We start from the raw sequence: 13,973 nt of genomic DNA, 5'->3' as shown, positions 1-13,973 counted from the left end.
ACGACCTCCTTTTTTGTGTTTTGCTTGTTTTCTTGTTTTGCTGTGTTGACGTGGGGTCTCACACAACCCAAGTTAGCCTCGAACTTGCTCCGTAGCTAAGGCTGTCCTTGAGCTCCTGAGTCCTCTGCTTATAGCGCCCGGCTTCTAGGACTGAACCACCGTGCCTGACTCAGAGTCTTTATTACAGAAAACCAAATGTGAGGGATTATCTTAGGTTACCTCCATGTGAGAAGTGGGTAGGCTACAGGAAGAAATTCAAATATTCTTATTTATGAAAGTGCTCATATATACTGGCTAAATCCAGGAGATAGAAAAACATTTAAGTACATCAGAAAGCAGGGTTTTGTGTTTAGAACACCAAAGTGAAAACAGGAGCAAGGATGAAAGCAGCCTGGCTGGGTGTGGGAGCTCACGCCCACAATCCTGGCGCAGGGAGATGGAGCCTGAAGCAATGGGCCTGCCCTGGCAGCACACTGAGGCGCTGCCTCAGGCAACCACTCCTCCCCATCTCCACCATTTAAAAAACAAAAACAAAGCCGGGAGGTGGTGGTGCACTCCCTTTACCTCAGCACTCGGGAGGCAGAGGCAGGCAGATCTCTGTGAGTTCGAGGCCGGCCTGGTCTATAGAGTGAGTTCCAGGACAGGCTCTAAAGTTACAGAGAAACCCTGTCTCGAAAAACCAACCAACCAACCAACAAACGAACAAAACAAAGAACTGGGACAAAACAAACATGAAAATGAGGAAATGGAGTCAAACTCAAACACTGGGGATAACACAGGAAGCTTTCACGAGAGGGAACAAAACTTGGAGGTGTTTTCAAGAGATAGTCCTATAATAAGATTTACATAAACAAGCCGGGCGGTGGTGGCGCACGCCTTTAATCCCAGCACTCGGGAGGCAGAGGCAGGTGGATCTCTGAGTTCGAGACCAGCCTGGTCTACAGAGCTAGTTCCAGGACAGGCTCCAAAACCACAGAGAAACCCTGTCTCGAAAAACCAAAAAAAAAAAAAAAAAAAATTTACATAAACACTGGAATGGAGTGTGTGTGTGTGTTCATTTGTGCATGTCTGGCATGCACATGCATGTTCTGGCTCTCGAAAGTTGACTCACATGTATCTATTAATGGCTTGTTACCTCAGCTTTTGCCACAGTTCCTCTCAACAAACCTGGAGCCCGACGATTCGGCTGGCCTGGCTGTGCCGTCTTCACCTCCCCAGCTCCGGGCTTACAGTCATATTCTGCTGTCCCACCTGGCTTTTTATGAGGATGCTAGTGACAAAACCCAAGTACTCATGTAACAGACTCAGCCATCTCCCAGATCCTGGAGACAGGTTTTTTTTTTTAAACGTAACTTATCCTGAGACTAGTTACACAAAGAATAATGACCATAGTGAGTGTGGCGGTATTAATAGCTGGTTGAACTCTATGCTCTCTGCCGTCACTAAAAGAAAGTGAAGAGGACAGTTTTAATTACAACCCACAGAACTGTGAGGGTCACAGTGACTTGGACATTAATCCCAGATCTTCAAGGTCCATCAGGCGCTCCTCACCTGTGCCTGTTCCCTAGGGCAGTCGTAATATATTAACAATGTCTCTAAGCTCACCTGGGCTCCATCTAACCTGTGTCCTCTCAGATCACAGCAGATGAGCGTCCTTGGAGCGGGCTGAGGACAGAGCTGGGAAGGAAACAGCAGCTAAGGACAGCTGGGGAAGGGCCTGGGGGGAGAACGAGACTTCCTTCTTGAGACCCGGGATTCCCAAGCAAAAGAAAACTAGTGTCTTCAGACACCAGAGTCAAGGGATATAACTTGGGGCTCCGAGATGGTCAGTTTGGGGGTCAGTGAGACAGTTCATCAGGTACTTGCCATTCAGCCTGACTCCCTGAGTTCTAGCCCCCAGGACCCATACAGCAGGAGACAACCAGTTCTCACAGGTTGTTCTCTGACCGCCACACACAGGCCACAGTACTCACACGCTTTCATGCTGACGCGCATTTGCTCACACGAAATAAACGTAAAAGGAAAATCCTTTTAGCGACTGTCACTTTTATCAGAGTCTGACGGCGTTCCGTGTTGCAGAATTCCATCCTTTCCCATTTCACACCCTACATTCTACTGTGAGAGATTTGGGATGCTGCGAATGTGTTGTGTTTTAAGAGCTCACACGGTTACTTTTTATATACTGTGTACCCAGCAGTATCAGCTCCGTAGCCAGCAGAAATAACTCCTTTAGAGCTGAAATCAGAGCTTAGGTTCTCAGACGGTGACCCAGACTGGGGGTAAAGGACCCAACCTTGTCACTTTCACTCGGCAAATACCCTGGTAATGACCAGAAAGTTCACACAGCATTGCAGTCCACACAGCGGTCAAGCACCTGCAGGCGGGTGTGTGTGTGTGTGTGGGGGGGGGAGAATGTGCAACCATTGGCATTTAGTCACAGTTGCCCACATGCGATTGCTTGGTCCACGGAACCTGGCTACCTGCCACAGTGGGGCGTGCTGCACTTAACCCCAGCACCCCAAGTGCCATCTGTAGGTGACTGTGCACTCAGGAGGAGGGACCTGGAACTAATCCCGAGGACAGTTCTCCGACAGATAGGAATGGTGTCTTGAACAAAGAAGGTTTTGCATGCAAAACTGTGAATGAACACACGCTAGTAAATACGGACGCTCTGGAGCAAAGGAAGAGAAGCCACTAGAAGGAGAGTCAAGACAATCTTGGAGCCAAGGAAGGGAAGCCTTGGAAGGAGAATCAAAATGACCATGGAGCTGAGGAAAAGAAGCCACTAGAAGGAGAGTCAAGACAACCCTGGAGCCGAGGAAGAAAAGCCACTAGAAGGAGAGTCAAGAAAACCCTGGAGCCGAGGAAGAGAAGCCTTGGAAGGAGAGTGGAGAGCAAAGGTGGATGGGCTGCTCCGGCGTGGGGCCAGCTTGCAGACCCCTCCGAGAGGATCAGGCTGCAGCCTGTCACACACTGGGTGCAGCCAGCACAGCCCCCAGGATGGGCCAGAAGAGATGGGACTTCTAGAGAGCTGGTACCACCTAGATGCAACAGCTGTGACCATCTACGCTACAGGTAACCCCCAAAAGAGCAGATAGGCGTGCTAGTGGAAAAGGGAGTACGTAAAAGCAGGGAAGCTCTATGGTGTCTCCCAGCATCCTCCACTGACAGAGCTGACCCCCACTGTAAGTCAAAGGAGAAAGGTTTACCGTAAAGCTGCGTGATTGCGTATGGAGGAACGGCTCTGGCTGGGGCTGGCAAGTAGTCGGCACCTATTTCACGTCTCTTTCCTTCCAGGCTTGGAATCAGCCACCGGGCCTTCACTGCCAATGAGGCTAAACCCTGGAGCTTCCCAGCAAGTGTAGCCAGGGGTCTCTTAACTGTTATTATGGGATACAGTAGCCCAGGACAGGCCAGGAAATTGGCTGATGTCTACCACCCACATCCCTCGAATCCTCAAGCATTAGTGATCCTTCCTAACTACCTCCCCTGCCTCCACAAACACAGTCCCATCTGTCACCCAGATGACTCTGGGTCTTCCTGTCCCTCATTTTTGATGATTTACTTAACAACAACTTCTGAAGCTACATGTAGACTGTGTGACTGTCCCAGTGTCTCCCCTTTGCAGCCTTGAAGTTTGTGTGTGTGTGTGTGTGTGTGCATGCATGTGTGTGTTCATCTCTACCTTCACTGCTTACTCATGGGGCAGCAGGGAAACGCATGGCTGGAATCTGGGGAAAGCATTAACTCTGACCTATAGTAAGTGCACAGAGCTTTTAGTTTTAGAGGCAGCTGGCCGTAATCTAATAGGATAAGAAATGGCCATGATGTAGTTCCTCCCCGGGAAGAGGAAACTTCGTAACATTACTTTCATGAGTGTAGGTCACCAGGCTTCTTCAGGAGTTTCCAGGCCCCTGATGGGATTTGTGTGGCTCTAAGCACTCAAGTGGGTCAGGTCTTCTTCATGTGCTCAGGCCGCTCACCACCAAGTCTTGCATGTCTGTTCTACCATGGCCTATCTCTAGTAAAGGAATAGCTCCCATTGCCTGACCTACCCCAGTCCCCACTGCAACAGCCAAACAGCCCAAACCATGCCATTGAGTCTACCACACCGTCAGTTACACAGGTCTCATCAGTAGGAAATCATATGGTGAGAGTGCTCCACCTTATGAAGCTACCCCATTTCCCAGCACCCTTACAGGGCTAGAGTGGTCGTAAGCAAGGCAAGAGGGACGACAGCTCTTAGTGACACAATGACCCATCCATTGCGAGCCAGATGACGTCAGAGGCCCTGCAGTGCAAGTGACCAGGCAGCAGTGTTCCCATGCACACCCCTCTCCAGGGAATGCAGTCGGGCCCCATCCTCCTTTCCAAACTCCTTCCTCCAAGAGCTTTAGTTGGACCTATATTTGGTTATATTTGAGGAAGGGGCATGCTGGACCAAAGGCCTAAAGAAGAAACTATGCGTCTATAAAGTTGTGAGAAGTTTAGTTCCCACATACTGTCTGGGAAAGCAACCAGCCGAGATCATATAACACCAAATCCAAAACCAAACCCTCTCCCTCCATTTGGGAGAACAACTGGCTGCTTTGATCAAATCTCAATTCAAAGACTTCAGGGTAAGTTGTCATACTTTGGAAGTCTTACTGGCTACAGGACCTTGCCGCTGCCAGACGGCCTTGCTAATCATCAGAATTCACAGATTTTTTTTGTTTTGTTTTGTTTTGTTTTTGTTTTTTAAGCGGGTATCCTTCATCAAGATAACATAAATTGACTGACAAAAGGAAATGATAGACAGCAGGCTGGGGAAGCAGGAGGTAGGAGTAAAATGTCCCTGCTAAAACCAGCACCCCACACCCAGGAGAAAATGTCCCTGCCCTGGAAATGCTCACTCAACTCCAGCCAGTCAGGAAAACCCTGGCACAAGAGTGTCAGTTGTGGGTTGGGTGACCACTGAGAAAGCAGCACAGGGCTGAGGAGTGTGTGGGCCTAAGAAAGCAAGAAGCCAGGAGGAAAGGCCACGAGGCTTGGCTAAAATTAGAACTTATCAGATAGATTTAAGTCCTGTGAATGTTATCTCTCACCACGGGGGGGGGGGCTGTCAAAAAGAACACAGGCCACAGGATGAATAAGCAGAAAAATAGGAGGAAATGACCGTGCAAACGCGCCAGGCGTGCGCCGTGGCGGGCTGCTGGAGCGCGGGCTGAGACAGCAGGGTCAGAGCCCAGGACCAGAATTCGCTGAGGCAGAACTCTCCACACACCAGCAGACACCCTGTGTGGGGGAAGGAAACAGTTTGCCCCTTCCCGCCTTTTCAGAATTGTGTATCCCCTCTGTTTGCAAAAAGTCAAGTCTACAGAGATGGTTTCTGGGGAAATTCCTACTTCCAGCACGTTATAGCCCACACGCAGTTAAACTTCCAGAATCCAGATAGTTGGTGAATCCCCAGGTCCTTCCCCTAGCCCCTGCTCCTTTCATGGCCACCCCCAGCTCTGAAGGCAGGAGGCTTCCTAGAGCCACCAGGTGGCTACTCCAAGGCACTAAAATACCAGCACACCAAATGTAATATTGTTATGCCCAAATCTGCGGGGTCTCCACAAAAGTCAACAAAGGCCACCCAGTCCCATATGTAAAAGCAAAGAGCCTTTATTTTAATCAAGTTTGCAAACTCGGTCTCTCCGCATGTCAAACGTATTGGAATAACCAGAGAGCCCCGAGCTCAATTAGAATAGGGTTTTTATAGTAGTAGAGGTGGGGGGTGAGGGGTCTCTGAGGTTTAGGGCCCCTGATTGGCTGACATTTGTCTAGGAGTGTCCTGTTGAGGTGTGCTGGCAGGTGTCTCTATCTACAGCTCTTGGAATACCAGGCTTTTCCTTTGAATGGTCTGCTCTTGGGTGGGGGTTGGGCAATCTCAGCCTGCTAAGCATTATCTCAGGGTAAACTATTGAGACTCCAGACTCAATTTAAATTCATCGATGGCCAGAGTCCCAGATAATAATGGTTAGAAGTAAAGAACTTCCTTTGGGTGACCTGCCCAGACTTAGCTTATCACTGCTGGCCCCCACAATGTTAAGTTGGAAGCATCACCCCAGGGGAGGATCAGGACCACTCCCACAGGGTATTTAAGTGGGTGCCTAGAGGAGGAACATGTGGTTCTGGGTTTTGCGTGTGCTCCCCAGTTTCCTGTCTCCATGCCATGCTCTCGGTCACCCGAGAGTGCTGCATTCAATAAAATATGGGCATTTTAATGATTTTTCCCCTAACACCAAGTACAGCCCCTCACCTCTTAAATCCTGTTTCTCAGATGTCCGCAAAAGAGCTAGTTCCAGGACAGGCACCAAAGCTACAGAGAAACCCTGTCTCAAAATACAAAAAAAAAAAAAAAAAAAAAAAAACCAAACCAAAAAGACAAAAGGGCCTTCTACTCCTTAATCCCAAGTCACCTTTTGACATCTACACACACACACAGCAGTCAAAAGGTTCCCCCAAGAAACAGACTTCCTGAAACATATAGTGTGTTAATCAACTCAGTACTTATCTACTCTTAGAGCAATTTTTCTCAACTGCTTTTATATGTTATAAAACATTACCAATAAGAGAAACAGTATTCCCTAAATATCTAAGAGGTTTTTTTTTTTTTTAAGAAGAACCACAAAATGCCCTCTCTAAATTTCCCCAAGAGAACAGGTATAGTGGTGCACACCTTTAATCACAGCATTTTGGAAGCAGAGGCAAGGCTATCTCTGTGAGTTTGAGACCAGCCTGGTCTACACATAGTAAGTTCCTAGACAGTCAGAGCTACATAGAGAAACCTTGGGGGCCGGGGAGGGGGGGCGTGGAGATTTCCCAAAAGAGCTGGCACTCAGGAACATATGCAACTCCTTCTAGAAAGGCTGTCTGTATGAAGTGGGAAAATCACCAAAGATCAAAGTCCCCCCCAAATATTTTTTTTTTAATTTTAGTCTTATTTCAACACAGCCTTTCATACTATATAAGTAGACTGAAGGCCATGAGTCACAAGGTAGAAATCTAGCTGTGTCAAGAAGAAGGTAGAGTCCCCTTACTTCCCTGGAGAATACCTGACATAGGAACACAGGCGAGGCAGCAGGCACACAGCCCAAAGGCTCCAGACTGCACACCAGCGTTCTCTATTCCAAACAACTCATGCCCAAGAGGCCAATGTTGGGTGGAAACCCAACACCCGCCCCCCTCAGTTTTAAGAGGCAGGCACAGAAGATCCTATTTAAGAGGCAAGAAAGAATTCAAGAATGAAGCTGGGGCTTCTGCCTGTGTGGTTTTTACTGAATAAGGACTCCTCCAGGAGGCTAGGCCCGGAACACTTGTGAATAACCCATTATGGGGAGAGAAAAAAAAAAGAGAAGGCGTTGAGCATTTAAAGCTCGCATTCCCTCCCGCTCTTTGTTTGCCGTGTGTTCTGCAGGAAGGAAAAGAAACGCCAAGGAACTGGAGGTCTGGGGTCCAATCCTGCTCTGCTACTCCATCACTGTAACCTTGGCAGGGCCACCTAACTGTTCTGGGTAGTTTCCTCATCCGGGAGAGAGGAAGAGCTGCCTCGCTGCGGCTGCGGCTGCGAAGAACAAAAGTGTGTCACGTAGCGCAGGCCCCACACACAGGTGCCCCTGAGGACTGAGGCTCCTCCATTGTTGTAGGCTTCCGTACAGGACTCTAGCTCTGTGTTCGCCTTACAAAAGTAAAGGGGAAGCAAAGGACCCACCCGTGGATGCAGTGAGAAATAACACATTAGAGGCGACGCATGGATGGGACAAGATTAACTAGCCTGGCTCTTCAGTGCAAACCAGGGCATCATTGCTCCACTGAGTTCAAGTGTGGACAGCATTGGCTTGAGAGGAGCTGTTGGTTTCCACTCTGTCTGCTAAGTCTCGAACCACCCCGCTGGCCTATGTTCTTTCCACGCCACTCAAACACTTTGGGCCAGAAGCCGAGTTAATTTTGGTTATTTTTTTATTGGAAATAGCTTTGTTGAGTATGACCTTTGCACTTGATCAACCCTAGATGTACCTGGCATGCCAACTCCTATCTTACACAAAGTGTCGACCTGGCGTGGCTCTATGGCATTTCCCAGTACTGCTTTCTAAGCAACACAGGAAATATCAAGACTGAATGGCTGAATTCAGATGAAAAAAAAGACAGAAAAAAAATAATAATAAAGCCAACCTGAGTTACTTATTACAGAAGAAAAACAAAACATGTCTGAATTGATCCAGACAGCCCACAATTTAATTGGTATTAACTACTCTACTAAAAAGTCTCTAAATGCACTTAGGTAAGGCGTTTTATTTCCATGAAATTGGATCTTTGCTTCCAAAATTTAATCTCCTCCTGCAGACTCTGCTCTATTCGGATGATGTAACAGTGAGGGGGGGCGCTTAACATTTCATTGCCAGGAATATAAATGAAATTGATCAGATTATTTGCCAAATAATGTTTCTTCAGCAGGGCCAAGTCCTCCCCTAAGCAGGCTCTGAAAGCGAGGGACCAGAGAGCAGACCCTGAGAATCGCATTTTCCCGTGTGACCGTGCATGCCTCGGATCAGCCATAAAAAATTAGTGTGCACGAAAAGTGATTTTAGTGTGGCTCATTAGTTTAGGGGACCTTTGTCTGGAAAGGCTAAAGAATCATGTCCCTTGCGGGGTCAAAATAATGCTAAATTGAAAGCTACAAAATATAGAGATCAGACAGTAATAAGCAGTTGTTAAGCCCTCTGTCCCGGGGCTGCTGCTGCGATACCACTTAAAAGTGTACCGGGCAGGCCATACATGTGTGGATGCTGTCAGTAAAGGCAATAGGCCCAGGGCCAGAGCGCAGGCCTACTCCCACTTGAGTAACCCACAAATAGAAAACGGAAATAGAAAGCATTAATAGTTTTCAAAGAATGAGTGGGGCTGCAAGTCAGTGGTAGAGCATGGGACCGCACGCATGGGGTCCTAAGTTCAGTCCTTGTAGCTGTAAGGTGAAATTCTCAAAGAAAGCGCAGAGGAAAATCTCCATAGCTCCCTTAAATACGAAATAAAAAAAACATGAAAACCTTGATAAATTTGACTTGCATCAAAATTCAAATATTTTGCTTTTACAAAGACAGGGTTCAAAGAATGGAAGGATAAGCCACAGACATGAAGAAAAGTTTGAGGCTCACATCCATAATAAATGACATGTGTTCAGAACACGTAACTTTAAAGCCTCTGTGGAAAGACAATTTAAACTGGAGGAAGATCCAGAGTAGAATTTTGTGGGAAAATGGTATATAAATGGGAGTACATTAACTATTAGGGAGATCCAAGTCAAAACTACCATGCTAGCACTGCAATGCTTGTTAAACAGACTTCACCACGTATTGAGAAGAATGGGAGCCGGGCGGTGGTGGCGCACGCCTGTAATCCCAGCACTCAGGAGGCAGAGGCAGGCGGATCTCTGGGAGTTCGAGGCCAGCCTGGTCTACAAGAGCTAGTTCCGGGACAGGCACCAAAACCCAAAGAGAAACCCTGTCTCGGAAAAAAAAAAAAGAATGGGGAGAAAGTGAACCCCCACACATTGGAAAATCATTGGGATAGTTATAAAATCCTAAACACAAGCTTCCCAATGTTACCATAGGACAGTTCCACGTGCAGGAATCTGTCTAAGAGAAATGAAAACCCAGGCCCTGAAAGAAAATAAAGTCAAATAAGCAGATAGGTACTGCATTTGTTACTATACCTATGGGGAGCCAAGGAAGCATTCAGTGAACGTGCAAAGAGTGAACGTCCTCCTGAGTGGATGTCTACTGCCAAAGACCAATGCCTCAGATGCATGGGAGTAAGCAAAGCCTTCTGTCCAAGTACTAGACTTTCCAACCATTACCCAGTGCCTGCAGAAATTAGCAACTGCAATTTCTGCCTCCTAGGTGTTCATAGCATGACCAGCCTACAGAGACCCCCTACCAAAGTGTCTGGTTCTGGGCATTCTGCCCTCCATCACCCCAGCTTTCTCACCCTTCTCTCATGAGAAGCCTCCACACAGAACACATGGTGCTGCCAGGGAATGTTATTTTCAGGTGTGTGACTTTTGTTTACGCTGCATTTGTTTAACTCGGTGAACTTTGTGAAGCTGTGTTACTGTGCCTGTCTAAAACACCTGATGGACTAATAAAGAGATGAATGGTGACTAGCGAGGCAGGAGCAAGGGTAGGCAGGAATGGCAGGCAGAGAGGATAAGCAGAAGGAGAATCGTAGAAGAGGAGCAATGAGAGGAGAGGAGGACGTCAGGGGCCAGGGACCCAGCCATCCAGTCAGTTACGGAGTAAGAAGGAAAGTAAGATGTACAGAAATAGAGAAAGATAAAAAGCCCAGAGGGAAAGGGTAGATGGATTAATTTAAGAAAAGCTGGCTAGGGCTGGAGAGATGGCTCAGAGGTTGAGAGCATTGCCTGCTCTTCCAAAGGTCCTGAGTTCAATTCCCAGCAACCACATGGTGGCTCACAACCATCTGTAATGGGGTCTGGTGCCCTCTTCTGGCCTGCAGGCATATAGATAGACAGAATATTGTATACAAAATAAATATTTTTTAAAAAAAAAAAAAGAAAGAAAAGCTGGCTAGAAACAAGCCAAGCTAAGGCTGGACATTCATAATTAAGAATAGGCCTCCATGGGATTTATTTGGGAGCTGGGTGGGTGGGCCCCTCAAAAAGCCAAAAGAGTAAAACATCACACAATATGGTTCCTCAGGATCAAGGAAAGAAAAGACGGCTCCTGAGAGTTCTGGACTTAACCTCTGAACTCTTAAGTTCCTAGCCTCTGGCCACAAAGAGCATTATGCCTGGAACCAAAGGTCTGGCTATGAAGTTGTGAGATTGCTTGACCAAACTTTTTGTGCCCAAGAACAGCTACTTCGTATCTCTTAAAGAGTCCACAATGTGTCCTCTGTGATGCTGATGTCTGTGGGCTGCGTGAAGGTGTGTCAAGCCTGGTACACAGTGGCTCCTAGTGACAGAATCCTCTCCCCGCTGAGAAGGTGAGGGATGGTTTAGGCAAGCAGTGGGTGAGCAGGCTGGCTTTGGCAGCTCGACACCCACTTTTCTTGGCGGTGTCTCTTGAGCGGCATGGATGTGGCCCTCCACAGGAAAGCCGATCAGCTCTTGGTCAGCACCTTTGTGCATCTCAGACTCCGTGTCTCTCGGACAGCCACACCCAGTTAAAGCCACTGATTTGTATGGCTTCTCCCTACTGACTCCTTCCCTGACAGTGCAAACCCCTTCCCCACCTGCTTGCCCAAACTTGCTCTGTTTCCCCAAGAGAGCTGCTTGGTGTCTCTGACCCTGTTTCCCATGTGGGGCCGTGTGGCGTTTACCTGGTGATATTGGTTCCGGAGCATGACATGGTACAGCGGCAGGCCTATGACAGCAGGGACGTCATGTCATGCTATGCTGGTGGAAGATAATTTGGCCACTCCCATTATTTTGTCGGTAAGACCTGGCACTCCACACTGGTCTGGGGACAGAGTGTCCGAGGGCGGATCTGCTATCTGTTAAAACGGAGACCAGGAATCCTCCCAAGTCACACCTCTGCAATCTCTCAAGCATCCTTTGGCCTTCAGCAAGGACACCTGGGAGTTTGGAGGCTTGCTCCAGCTGCCTGATGTTTTTCTTTTTCCAGCTTAGAGCATTGCGAGGTATCAGAGACTTTCTTCTGCCACCTCCCATACTTAGTGCATTCAGCATCACCCTCGGCAATGCAACCAGAAATTATCCCCATCCATCTAGCACAAGGTGGAAAAGGTTGCACATTCCAGGAAGCAGCTCTCAGCCTAGAACGTGCCCAGGAGAATCCAACAGACACCTCACCTAGCAGGGTCCATCCATGACCCTACTGCTCACAGCTGCAGCCCTATGGCCATCATGGCTTCCTGCTACTTTTGGCCCCGATGTGGGTACCACAAAGGAGTAGCATGGTTGTTGGCTGTGCATTGACTGATGCCCTGGGAGATGGCTTAAGGCAGCAGCTCCCTTGTGCAACTGGCACAAGCCAGCTTCTACTGGTAACAGGCCCTCTTCTCCTCATGGCTGGCTATGCCCTGCTGCCTCCCACTCTGCTCTTCATGGGAACTATGGAGGCCTGTAGCTTCTTAAGATGGAAGCCGTGTGGACCACATCTCTCTCTCCAGTCAGTGCTACTGTGCTGGGGACTGTGGACCCCCGGACCCTGAATTTCCTGTAAACAACTTGTTTTCCTGTGCTTTCAGCTGCTCTGAGCACGAGACAGGGGCGTGGTTTCTGGTGGGCTTGCAGCTGAGGGTTGGGTGTGGCCATTGGTCAGGGAAGGCACTTATATAAGCTGCCCAGGAACACAATAAAGTTGGCATTCTTGGGGAATTCAAGGATGACCCATGTCTCTGTCAGAGTTTCTGTCTCAGTCTCCAGTGCCTTATCAGATTTCCAAAGCATACCATAGCATGTAGCATGGAGTTCATGTAGAGCAGGCGTGGCACGCTACAGTACTGGGCTAACAATGCAGGAGTGGTGAGCTGTTAGCTCAGATGCAGCGACTACAGGAAGGGTCCAGGAGCTTGTGCCCTGTTGACATTTACTAATGAAAATTCTTTCTGTTGTGTTTCTAGACAGGGTTTCTCTGTGTAGCCCTGGCTGACCTGGAACTCACTCTGTCACAGAGATCCGCCTGCCTCCCCAAGTGCTGGGATTAAAGGTGTGCACTGTCATCAGCCAGCTACAGTTTTGATAAGAAACTGTGGCACACTGTGCCCCCGTGTCTGCGCTCTGTGCGCTGGCACCCAGTTCGCGAGCTTCCGGCAAGGGGCTGGAGGTTAAAATACACAGACACACAGAGAGACAGCTACACGGGTCATCCTTGAATTCCCCAAGAATGCCCCCCTTTATTGTGTTCAGGGGCAGATTATATAGAGATAGCCACGCCCCAGCCAAACCCACCAGAAACCTCTCTCCTGCCATCAGGAACTCTTGAAGGTCTCGTGCTCAGAGCAGCTGTAGGCACTCAGATCAGGGGATTACAAGAAATTCAGGATCTGGGGTCTCACTGCTCCCAACAAGAAACAAAAGTTAAAATATCAGCAATCACAGCTGGAGATTGGATGGTATTTCCTTCAGAATACTGTCGTCACTCGGAGACGTTAGTAATCCTGAAAAGGTATTTGCAGCTTTACAGAACCTGAGGTGCTTGATCCATCACCTATCTACCTTCCTCCACTACTGGACTTTAAAAAACTGTGTGTGGAAGGTACTTTCTGATACTCTCACCCATTTCACGGCCTTTAAACTGCCGAGGAAACACTACTCCAGGCAGCAGGGTGGGATGGTGGGGTGGGGTGGGACAGTGGGGGGCAGCCCTGGGTACGTGTGTATAGTGTGGATGAAGTCTGGAGTGGAAGAATTATTGTTGACATGGACACGGCTATGTCAAAGATTCAATGCCTCAGACCCACAGGATGGCAAAGCCTGCCCTGTATGGGTGAGGCTCAGGAGGATGGCAAAGCCCTAAAGGTAATAGTACCGCAGTTTCTTCTCAGGAGACTGCAACCTGAGATGCTCCCCTTGGAAGATCTCCTGAGACCAGTTAACTCCTCAGTGCTGTGGCAATAAGGTTGCGCTGTTGGGTAGGAGGTACAGCTCGATCTAGCTGATCCCAGCCTGTCTGTCCATCCTGTTTTCATTCTCTTTCCTGTCTCAGTCAGATCAAGCCCCAGCTGTGTGGGACATGGCACCTGGGAATCACTTACTATAAACAGACAAGAAATGACACCAGAGCTCTGTAAAACTCTCAGCCTGGATTCATAGCAATGACAGGGGCCATGATGGTACACCTCAATGGAAGAGCACTTGCCAGGGTGTTATGAGGCCCCAGATCATGGTTCTCAACCCTCCTAATCCTGTGACCCTTTAATATAGTTCCTCGTGTTGTGGTGACCCCCCCGCCATAAATTATTTTCAT

The sequence above is a fragment of the Chionomys nivalis genome, chromosome 10 (assembly GCF_950005125.1).
Source record: "Chionomys nivalis chromosome 10, mChiNiv1.1, whole genome shotgun sequence".
Classification (NCBI taxonomy): Eukaryota; Metazoa; Chordata; class Mammalia; order Rodentia; family Cricetidae; genus Chionomys; species Chionomys nivalis.
This window is presented reverse-complemented; position numbering follows the sequence as displayed.